General features: G+C 45.3%; 2 long non-coding RNA genes across 2 annotated transcripts; one reads left to right on the forward strand and one right to left on the reverse strand.

Annotated features, from left to right (window-relative positions):
• Positions 1-8806: 8806 nt before the first annotated feature.
• Positions 8807-9177, reverse strand: LOC121595945. Its single transcript, XR_006005221.1, has 3 exons — positions 9136-9177; positions 8967-9064; positions 8807-8888 (listed from the first exon to the last, which is right to left on the reverse strand). It is a non-coding gene; the product is annotated as an uncharacterized LOC121595945 (long non-coding RNA).
• On the forward strand, positions 8858-9192 carry LOC121595949. The gene is made up of 3 exons (XR_006005222.1): positions 8858-8909; positions 9018-9087; positions 9152-9192. It is a non-coding gene; the product is annotated as an uncharacterized LOC121595949 (long non-coding RNA).
• The last annotated feature ends 3054 nt before the right edge of the window (positions 9193-12246 follow it).

The following is a 12246-nucleotide window of genomic DNA, read 5'->3' on the forward strand; positions in this document are numbered from 1 at the left end:
GGATTCGCCCGCAAAAATGGCCACTGTCATCACCGGCACCTCTGGCATCTCGGGGAGCCGCATTAGAATCGGCCAGAATTGGGTCAATCCACTTTTATGAAGAGGTAACCCATCCATAAAAAAATCCAATTCTATGATCCCTAAATTTGGAGTCACCAGCCTATAGTGCAACGGAAAATGTATTAGTTCAAAACAATCTTCCAACCCCCCCTCCCCCCCCCCTACCCACGTATACAACAAGAAAACACGACATAAAAGCACAAATACAGCTACCCCGCTCCTCCCACCCATGACAAACACACACACACACACACACACACACACACACACACACAACACACACACACACACACACACACACACACACACACACACACACACACACACACACACACACACACACACACACACACACACACACACACACACACACACACACACACACACACACACACACACACACACACACATATATATATATATATATATATATATATATATATATATATATATATATATATATATATATATATATATATATATATATATATATATACATACACACACACACACACACACACACACACACACACACACACACACCAGCATCATCGTCCTCATCCGAATCCGTTGCATCGCTTGTTTCGCCCATAGAAACAGATTCGTCACTGTCCATCTAAAGTGCAGCTAAAATGTGACAAACGTTAGAAAGGCCAACACTTTCAACTATCGAATAATTTACCTGAATTGCCGAGCTCCGTTTGCACCTCTTCGTCAACCTGCACGGGTGGCCGCGGCACGGAAGGCCGCGAAGAAGGCCCTGGTTGCTCTGTCATTAAGTATGGCGCAACATTTGCCATGCATATCAACACGGTGGTGCTTTTCTAATAGTGTGCCGTTAATCACTGTTGCCTCCATCGTCTTGAAGTGTTTCTTCCCAATTCATCATTCGATGCTTCAAGAATCGATCACGCTTCTTATACACCGATCCACTCTCCTTATCACGCTTTGCTGCCATCGTTATTTTTCAGAACTTGTGGAAAATCGACCGAACGCTGGAGAAATAATTGTTGTGTGTGTGTCAAACGGTTTTTTCAAACTGGGCACTCCCTTTATCGTGTGCAAAAGAGAAAGAATGATCAAACTAAATGAGAAACATCCCGTCCGGCAAAATGAGTGTATTTTTTGAGTGATTTGAGTGACGCTAGCGAAATACAGTCCACGCAAACAATGAGACCCCAAATTTTGAGTCATTCAGGCCGAGGAGTATGAGGAAGCTTGAGGAAGCAAGGAGAAACGCGCTGCGATGAGAGTTCGCTTTCTGTTTTACACGCGCGCTTCACTAACACCAGTACAAATACCGTGCTTTGACGAGCCGTCTATGAATGTGTGTGTCTTCTTTCAGCGAGCTCAACACCTTGGAGCTGTTCGTCACATCGTGTTGTCTCGCTTACACTACAGCATCGAACCATCGCTCTGTATGTCCCCCCTCCTACGCGTACAAAACCACCAGTACAGCGCGACACTTTGTCGGAGATGGTTGTGCGCGTTTTGTTTTAAGTCCCGCGCGCATTGTTTGTGCGCTGATGCGCATTTCGTTCAAAGTCTCGTGCGCTGGTGTGTTTTGGTGAAGTGTGAAGTGAACAAACAGTGTGCACAGACGCACATGCAGTGCGTGCATCGACAGGTAAGAATTGCTGAACAGAGGCAACGCAGATTGTCGACAAGTTTCCCGCAGCCTGACTCGACCCAGTACTTTACAGTACGACGCCATTCGTTAGTATGGAGGATTCTAAATGTGTTGTTAAAGTGTACTTTATGTTTCAATAAAGTGTTTAATGAAATAAAAAATGACCGTGTTTATGTTTGTTGTTAGAATAAGTGCGAATTTGCGATCGTGTCTATGCATGAAAGAAAACGAGAAACGAAAGAAACAAATATCTTTGGATGTTGTGGTAGCATGACTGGAAAGAACACGAACACTTTGAGAACTGCAGAGCGCACCGTACGTTACGATGGATCATGGATAAGGACTTTGTGCAAGTCGACCTGGGAAAAAATGGTCTTGTCTTGCAAATACATCGTGAAGTCCTGCAAAAATGGTAGCGGATAGCGGTCGGGTACAGTTTTCGCATTTAGGGCACGGTAGTCACCACAAGGGTGCCAGGTGCCGTTGGCCTTTTTCGTGATATGTAGCGGGCTGGCCCAGCTGCTATTCGAGGGACGGAATACTCCGAGCTGGACGAGTGATTCGAACTCTTTGCGGGCAGCTGCGTACTTTTCGGGTGGTAATCGGCGAGGTCTTGCGAACGTTGGTTGCCCCGTCGTTTCAATTCGGTGCGTCACTTCGGACTGCAATAAGATGCCGTGAGTGGATAGTGCAGTTAACCCGGGAAATTCCTTTAGGAGAGTGGCGATCGGTGAGGTGGAATCACACACTTTTACGATTGGTTCCGACGGGTTTTGGCTCGGCACACCTGTAGAGCGTAAGTTAGTTAAGGCGTCGACGAGACATTTTTTGCGCAAGTCCACGAGCAGATGGAAATGCTGGAGAAAATCGGCTCCAATAATCGCTGTCCCCACGTCTGGGATGATGAAGTTCCAAAGGAAAAATCGGCGAAGTCCCAAATCGAGAGTATAGAGCGACTCTCCGTAAACCTCCGTAAACGGATTGGTGTAGAATTAGCGGTGAACAGCTTCATGGTGGAGGGTTTACTCGGGACGGAACTGTGTTGTCGAGGGATCACTGAAACGTCTGCACCGGTATCGATTAAGAACTTGATGTTAGTTTTTGGATCAGTTATTACGAGACGATATCTGTGGGTCGAAAGGACGTGTATTTGCCGTGGGTAGCCCCTGGTTGAGCGTCAATCGGAAGCAGTGACCGTGTTTCTACCCTGCCGTCGGCTGTTGGAGGAACAGCGGGCACGACAGTTCCGCGCCTCCTGCCCGTGGTAATAGCAGTGTCGGCTGGGTGTTACCGCATCCGGGTTCAGTTGGCGTTCCGGGTCCGCGAGCGTGGTCGCGCGCGATCTCGTTCGTTGAGCTTGCTCAGTACAGCGTCCAAACGCTGACCTAATTCCGTTACGTGCCGCAAAAGACGTTCGAAGTCCTCACTGCGTACTTCGTTGATGGTTTGGTACGGGCCCGTTTGGTGGTATAACGCGAACGAATCCATAACAGAGTGTGCTACCTTAGCTCGATCCGGGTTAGTGGCAATAACGGCCGACTGTGCAACATCCTTACGACTAAAGTTAGTTTAAAAGGGTGGATCTTACCTTAATGGCGGTGGGAGAAAGCAAGTTCAGCTAAGGTTGGCTAGGTCGGTCCTTCGACGAAGAAAAATCCACACACGCGGTCGAACGTGTTGGGACTAGTTGGTCGTTGGCTGCGTTCGTCGATGACGGCGGTGGCGTGAGAAACTATGAGCGATAATCTTCGGTTGCGTCCGGTCGATGGTGTCGGCGAGAAGGTGCACGGTCGTAAAAATTCAATCCGCTCGGCGTCGGCCTGCCCACACACACACACACACACACACACACACACACACACACACACACTTGGCCCGGTTGATGTACGGTGGGCACGTCTACCGTCGTTTTGTCGAGGCCGCGTGGGTCTAGAGCGCGCTCGGATGTACGTGTGAAGTTATGTTCGGCGGGCGCGCAAACACGTACTTGGTATCAAAATGCTCGGTGGGTTGCGACACGGCACGGTGTGTATCAGCAAAATGTTCGGCGATTGCTCTGCACCGAGAGGAAACTTTTCCGTTGGGTCGGTCCGTCGGGGAAAAAATGTTCCTGTACGGTGTTCCTCACTGGCTGGCACCTTATGTGTCGATTTGCACTCACGTGGGTTCGACGTGTATGTGCGGAGGGGTTTTTTTCCGCTGGCCAATCGTGCGAGGTGCCTCTTTCGTGGTCGGCAGCTCCTCGATGACGAGGGGAACGTTTCCGTCGGTCCGGACCGTGGCACCATGGAAACACGTTTTTCCTGGCTGAACACGGTGTTCTTCGGGTTACACACTCCCTATATAACAATTTTCACCACAAATTCACCTCAAAACCTCTTGATTTCAACAAACCAAGAGGTTTGGTGAATATGACGTTATATGCAAACGGTGGTTTGCGAAAAAAGGGGGTGGGGCCACGGCCGTGCGTGGCTTGTACCTCTATCCGCTCTGTTCGCTCTGTATTTGTATTTATCCAAACGACCAAAACGCGATGAATGGGTAAATCTATGGACCTGAGATGGGGCCCTATCTCAGTACCCAAACTGGTACCCAAAGGCAGACAATTTTGGACTTATTTTTTGAGAGAGAGCAAAAAAGCTGATACTCCTCTCTCCCCATTCTCTCACTAATATTGTTTTATATGATTTTCTAGGAGAGGGGGAAAGGGGAATGTTGCAAGTGGTTTAATAAATATAATTTACTGTGAAGGGGAGACACCGTCACACGCCCATATCGAGAACTTGATAGAGGACGGTGGTGGAGTTTGGTTTATCGGCGTTCCGTGTGGACCACGGATGCTAAATGAAAACGTTGTGTATATTTCCGTACAGTATCTCATTGCGGCAGAACCTTACAAAGGTTATTGCGCGGTCGAATCAGGAATCGCGCATCGGATCGATGGAAGAAGGGAGTACGAACGAGGGGGGAGAAAAGGAAGCACAGAGAAAAACGCTGCACATTCACTCATACATTCTCACAGCAGCAGGCAATTCGCGAGAACATGAAATCGGGAGAGTATATTTCAACGCTCGCGAATGAGTGCAATCAGGTGCGGTATAGAAGATAGAGCAAGACAGCCCAGTTTTTGTTCAAGCTAGGTCCAAAATGTTTCCTTGGGTATGTGTGTATTGTGCTCAGCTGTTCTTGGTGCGTTGTGGCTTTTAATCTGAGGGCGGATCTTCGTTTCTCTCGCACGTTTTTTGTCGCTGCGTTTCTTTGCTGTGATTGAAGAGAATATTGGAGGAAGAGCGTACTCATTTAGGTTTTCATACTTTACCGGCGTTGCGTTGGATCCATCGTCAATGTTTTTGGCTATCTTGGTTGCACGTACCTGCTTACGCTATGAGTGAACAAAATACTATTCAATGGGTTCTTGTTTCTTGCCATCAAGCTCTACGCAAAATACAGGGTTTACCAGTCCAATAAACAACTGTCCACTTGTTTATAATAATAGTCGTTTTGAATAGAAACCGCTGTCTACCACTTGCTCACACGTCAGATGGTGTAAGCTACTCTGTCCAATTCAATAACACAATTTTCGCCTTCGATTGCACAACGGTCGGATTCGGCACGGTTTCTTGTGGTTGTTGTATAATTAACAAAATTAATGTTTTGATTCATTGAAATGTATGGTTTACACTGCATATTGCTTGAATAAAAGAAACGTGTTTGAAAATGTTTGGTTTTTGCAAAATTTTTCCCATCAAAACAAACTGTGCCGAATCTGACCGTTGCTAATCGAAGGCGAAAATTGTGTTATTGAATTGGACAGAGTAGCTTACACCATCTGACGTGTGAATAAGTGGCAGACAGCGGTGTCTATTCAAAACGACTATTGTTATAAACAAGTGGCCAGTTGTTTATTATGCTGGTAAACCCTGTAAGTGGCCGAGCGAGTCTTGGAGATTGCAAGGATTCTTTGAGTTCGCTAGAAGGTCTCGAGAAGAAAAACCCTAGCGCGCTCGCATGTCAATTTGTCTTTGTTTTCTTCTCCATCTGAGAATCATAAGTGTGGCCATTTAGGGCCAAGCTACTAGCGATGAATAAATTTGAAAAAACACCGGAATCGCTGCCGAATTACAAGATGCAATCTCGGTAATGTTTGGTGTCATTTGTTGTAGCCGACCAGGACTATCCGGTTGCGTTAGTCGGTAACTTGAGCCGTCGTATTCGTTGGATCCATCCGAAGCCGATCCCAAACAGCTCGTGACGGCTGCGGATGGCTTCGGACGGTTCCAGGCAAATGCGTCGATGAGCAAAGGTAGTCATTCAAACTTTCCGATTTTACGTACAAATGGCCGTAACTACAAACGGTACCGTTGCGCAAAAAGTTTTTTGATTGATTCAAATGATCATCAGCGAAGACCTACCGGCTTTTTAATAAGAGCGGCATGTATGAAAATTGAGCAAGCTATAGCAAGCGCAAATATTCTTGTTCTTCGTATGTGTGGCTCTTCTCTTATCCCCTTAGCTACACTCTCTCCATGTGTTGTCACGCTCCTTGTTTTATATCACTCTTTCTCTTTCTTTGTCACCGCTCATTATAGCATCCTCGCTCTCCGTATGTGTTGCTGTTTGCTTCCTCCACAGCTTCTCACCCGCTTCTACTTTCTTCTATTTCTTCCTCATCCTTTGTTACTCCTCACCATGGCATTCTCACTCTCCTTATGTGTTGCTCTTCGCTTCCCCCTTTATTTCATTCTCTCTCTCTCTCTCTCTCTCTCTCTCTCTCTCTCTCTCTCTCTCTCTCTCTCTCTCTCTCTCTCTCTCTCTCTCTCTGAATTAATAGAGCTTCTTCCCAAGGAAACATTTTGGACCTAGCTTGAACAAAAACTGGGCTGTCTTGCTCTATCTTCTATACCGCACCTGATTGCACTCATTCGCGAGCGTTGAAATATACTCTCCCGATTTCATGTTCTCGCGAATTGCCTGCTGCTGTGAGAATGTATGAGTGAATGTGCAGCGTTTTTCTCTGTGCTTCCTTTTCTCCCCCCTCGTTCGTACTCCCTTCTTCCATCGATCCGATGCGCGATTCCTGATTCGACCGCGCAATAACCTTTGTAAGGTTCTGCCGCAATGAGATACTGTACGGAAATATACACAACGTTTTCATTTAGCATCCGTGGTCCACACGGAACGCCGATAAACCAAACTCCACCACCGTCCTCTATCAAGTTCTCGATATGGGCGTGTGACGGTGTCTCCCCTTCACAGTAAATTATATTTATTAAACCACTTGCAACATTCCCCTTTCCCCCTCTCCTAGAAAATCATATAAAACAATATTAGTGAGAGAATGGGGAGAGAGAGGAGTATCAGCTTTTTTGCTCTCTCTCAAAAAATAAGTCCAAAATTGTCTGCCTTTGGGTACCAGTTTGGGTACTGAGATAGGGCCCCATCTCAGTTTACTCATTAGTTTTACCATAGTTTACTCCATTAGTTTACTCCATAGTTTTACCCATTCATCGCGTTTTGGTCGTTTGGGTCGCTCGCCGCAACCTGTTTCTCGCTACCTCACACCCCGTTTGCCATAGAAATAATTCCCCATTGTTATATGGGTCACTCACTCGCGCAGGCGATCACGTCGGGGTCACCAGTTTTAGGGGCATTTTAGTACGGATCTCACTTTTTTCCCTAATTTTAAGTCGCAAACTCGGTTAGTGGTGAGTACAGTCTGTTCCCCAGTTACGCGGTTTCTGCGTTCCCGACGAATCCGCGTAACTCGAATATCCGCGTAAGTCGAATTTCACGTTTTTAATTAAAATACTATTGATTACTCAGAGTTTTTGGTTTAATTTAGTACTTTTATACACTTTATCATTTATTTGATATGATTTGTGCGAAAAATTCTAATATTTCTGGCTTATAAGCGGTTTCAATTTGTTAGCAAAAATGAAATTTTTACCGAACTTGAAGCAAATTGTACTGATTTGACATATGGTCTGTCAAATTTAGAAAACCGCGTATTTCCGAATCCGCGTAAGTCGAGAACCGTGTAACTCGGGAACAGACTGTAAGTAACAATTAGTTAATTTTACACGATTATTCGGGAACGGTTGCGCACGTTCGTTCGAGGATTCGAGGAGTTTTTAGGTTCGCAGAGCGAAGGAAGAGGTCCGTTTGCTGTCGAGGTCGGCGAGAAAAGAGAAAGAATGTGCTCGATGAAAGCAGGAAATGAAGTTCCGGACATGCGGCGAACGTCACCTTGACACGTTCGTGTGCCTGGTGAGTGCGCTCCGCGGAGATCCGTGTCCTTGTCCCCTGACTGTCACGATCGCTCGATGATTCTAGCGCCAGATATGTTTAATATGTTTAATATGTTTGTTGATTAATCCATCTGGATCTTGGAGATCCTACATGAATGTACTTAAATTAGTGCTTATAGACTATGTAAGGTACATAAATCGATAGAGGTGGTGCACAATAAAAGAAAATGTATTTTAAAAATAAAATTATTACGTAAGTTGTGTCCTGAGTCTATCTCTGAAAACATTCTGTGGCATGTTGAAATCAAATAAATCAAAGTTATTTATGAAAGTTCGACACATAGCTGACATAGGATCAGACTGGACAAAACGAGTTCTATAACGAGGGACGGATATAAATTGACGTGTACGTAGATTCCTAGATGGCGCGTTAAATTCTATCGTAGCTAGTAGAGTAGGAGCATCAATATGGTGGTTAAGTAGTTCTGATATAAAAAGGCATTTACCCAAGGACGCAAAAACCGACGGCGGCCTGTGTAATCTGAGTTCTCTACAAAGCTCTCTACGAAGCCTTCGTTTGCAGGCTTGTCGAGAGCATCGCTAAAGGCGCCCGAACCATCCGTCACGCACACATCTAAACGTTCTGGTTTCGTCAGCCGCTCACGCATACCAATGTGTTTGCTCCACCCCCTTTTTCGGATTGCTTATAGAAATTATGAGGCTGTTCACATTTGCTTTAAGCACATATTCGCATGCTGTTTATTGAATAATATAGCTCTCCCTTCCCACATGTGTTTTGGCATACTCCCGCTGTGTGAACGCTTTCCCCCTTCCAAATTTACCATCCGTGCGGCGCGTGTTCAGCTGGCTTCAGTTTAGTGATGACGTCATGAACAGGAGCTGCGCGTGTTGAACCGACTTCTGTTAAGTAATGACGTCCTCACAGGGAGCTGAATGAAGCAATAATGAATGTAAGTAGTATGTATTACCATGGAGAGTTTAACACATATGATTAGATCAAAACTTACCTTAATATTTTAAAACTGGAAAACGTTTTCTTTGCGTCGCTCACTTTGAAGTTTGTTGACGAGGCTAGCAGGTAGTCGTTGATAAATAGCGCGCACACCTGTAACTTTTTAGACGCCAAAGGTTAGTTGAACGAAGCTGCACAAGCATACATGTGAGCATGAAACTTACCTCAACAATTTGCTAGGATAAATCATTCCATAACTGAAGAAGAAGGAACGCTGCCCAAAACGTAGACGAGCAAAGTACGTCGCACAAGAAATCGCACCTCACTTCAATACATCCTTCCATAGGGAAAGATCTGGACAGACTGAGGATGCCTAACACCCGGATGAGCGCGATAGCAGAAAAATCATGGTGGATCGAGAGAGATGGCTATACTCGGTGCAGCGATATCCGCTGGTAAATGCATGTGTGTGTGACGAACGAAAGACTTCAAACCCCGCTTCCCCCGTATTTCATCTATAAATTTTCGTCACACGCACACACCTCTACACGGGCGGCGGTTTGCCGTGCAAAATCTAGAGAGAGAAGACAGGGCCTCTCGCTTTGGCACACAGAAAAACCTCTCAACAACATCGGCTCTGCTACTTGGGTAGCTATCTCACGGCGCTTTTTCAACGACTGAATCCCTAAAAGCAGACACCGGGAATGGTATGACGGTAACACATCGCCCTGTCGCCATGGTAAGAGTCTTACAGCATATCTTGTCGCTTTTCTTTGGATGGCCTTGATTCGATTACTCAATTGTTCGGTACAGGGGTCGCTAACAATACTGCCATATTCTAACACTGATCGAACGTAGGCACAGTAAATGGTTTTTATGGCCATAGGATTACGGAAACCTTGCGTTGATCGAATAATCCAACCCAGTAGTTGGTTCCCTCTGGACACTATATTCTCTAGGTGATCGTTAAATGTTAAACGTGTGTCGAGAATGATCCCAAGGTCGCGGAATGTATCGGTGCGTTCAACGGATATGTTATCGATCTGGTAGTTAAATCGTGTGCAGGACCGAGAACGGTAAAAAGACAAGACACGACATTTTTCGATACATAGCACCATTGCATTATCACGGCACCATATGCTAAACAGGTTGATGACGCGTTGAAGATAGATGCAGTCATTGGTCTCGCTGATAGGAGCGAACAGCTTAACGTCATCGGCAAACAGAAGAAAACGGTGTTCCGCTAGCAATTGCCCTACATCGTTTATATAAACAATGAAGAGCAGTGGGCCCAAATTGCTGCCTTGAGGCACCCCTAAGGTGCCAAGCACCTCTCTAGATGTATGATCGTTTACCTTGATCTTGTATGAGCGTTCTGTGAGGTAGGAATGCAACCACTTAACTATTTGTTCCGAAAACCCTAACTTCTGCAATTTGGCGATTAAAATGTCGTGTGATATGAGGTCGAAAGCAGCTATGAGATCGGTGTAAATAGCATCCACTTGACCTCCGGAGTCGAGATTACGTTTGCAGAAACTAACGAATTTAGTGAGGTTCGTTAATGTTGAACGTTTGGGTACGAATCCGTGTTGGTTATCCATAATGTAATTCGATGTAGCGGAGAGCATAGGGCCGTAAAGCTCAAAAGCTTTTGATACCGCACAAAGTGATGTGATACCGCGATAGTTTGAAGCACATGAGCGATCCCCTTTTTTAAATATTGGTACCATCCACGAGGACTTCCATAAGCGTGGGAAAATACCGGAACTCAGTGACGTGTTGTATATGTTTGTTAATACAGGTGCTAGGGACTGATAGCATTTACCGATAATGAAACTCGGGATGCCATCGGGACCAGGAGCTGTAGAGGGTTTAAGGCTTTTGAGGCACTTTTCTACTGTGCGTATATCAAACGTAGGAATGGTGTAATCAATCATGTTTAGAGGTGTGTAAGATGTGGCCTTTGAGATCACCGTTTGATCTACAATTGGGGTGGAGAAGGCATCGGAAAATCGTTCAGCGAAAATCTTGCAAATATGTTCGGGTGACGTGCCCACGGAATCATTATATTTGATTGTGCTTGGAACTACGTTTGAGCGTCGTCTGCTGTCGATGAAGCGCCAAAATTGCGGGGATGTCGGAGAAGGTACCTTTCGATTGAAGATATATATTGCTTATATCTTGATCGGTTATACTGACGGTATGCATGTATCGTGTTGTTACGATTTTCCGTAGTGATATTTCTATATTCGGTTTCGACTAATAGCTTTGTTTTTGGCTTGTTTGAGGATGATAAGCCTGTTATTACTCCATGCTACAGAGCGTTGGGCCGTTCTGGTGGTACAGTCGTCAACTCGTACGACTTAACAACACGCCCGTCATGGGTTCAAGCCCCGAATAGACCGTGCCCCCATACATAGGACTGACTATCCTGCTATGGTAACAATAAGTCACTGAAAGCCAAGCTCACTTCACTAGTGGGTTCAAGCAGGCCTTGACCGACAGCGGTTGTTGTGCCAAACAAGAAGAAGAAGAAGACAGAGCGTTTCTGATGCATAATTGGCGTACAGGACTGTAGAGCATCTTTCATGAAAATCGTGAAGGCATGAACAGCGTCGTCAACAAATGGAAAGTTGGAGCAGTTAAAAGTAGAACCGAATAGAGTTATTTTTTCCTAAAGTTCGACGATATTTGCCTTTGAATAATTTAATCTTTGCTGATGTGTGTTGCTTGGATGGGAGCTAGATGCATGAGGATCATAGGGACGTATTGACCATTCGAGTGCAGGATGGTAATTGTAGAGCTTGAGCAGGGCCGGTTCGGATTTAGACACGGCAGAACAGATTCAGCGGCGTTGGAGTTAGCAAAAATTAGATCGAGTTATCGGTCCATGGAATTTCTAACGTTGCTTAATTCATAAAGGCCGTTTGCTGCCATACCATCGATGAAAATATGATTATTTCAAGACTTAGATGACGGTTTATAGTGCATGAATGTGGAGCGCAATGGTACATCCTCGACATCGACTGGATTGAGCTTCGACCACTTAATGTCCCATTTGTTAAAATCTCCAGCGACAAGCAGGAGATCGTTATCTCTCATGCGTGATGAAATTTCGCGTATACTTTCCAGATGTTTGTTAATAATTATGTCGTTATATGCGTTGTTCGGTGGAATATACATGGCACCGATTTAAACAAAAATATTTCCCAGTCGAATTTTGACCCATAACTGTTCCATAGTTCGATCCGTCGGTGTTATTTCGCAAGATGAAAGAGATCTCTGACTTGGAGCGTCGGCGTTCCGATTAAACCATCGCGACTTTGATCAATGCG

The sequence above is a fragment of the Anopheles merus genome, chromosome X (genome assembly GCF_017562075.2).
Source record: "Anopheles merus strain MAF chromosome X, AmerM5.1, whole genome shotgun sequence".
NCBI classification, from domain to species: Eukaryota; Metazoa; Arthropoda; class Insecta; order Diptera; family Culicidae; genus Anopheles; species Anopheles merus.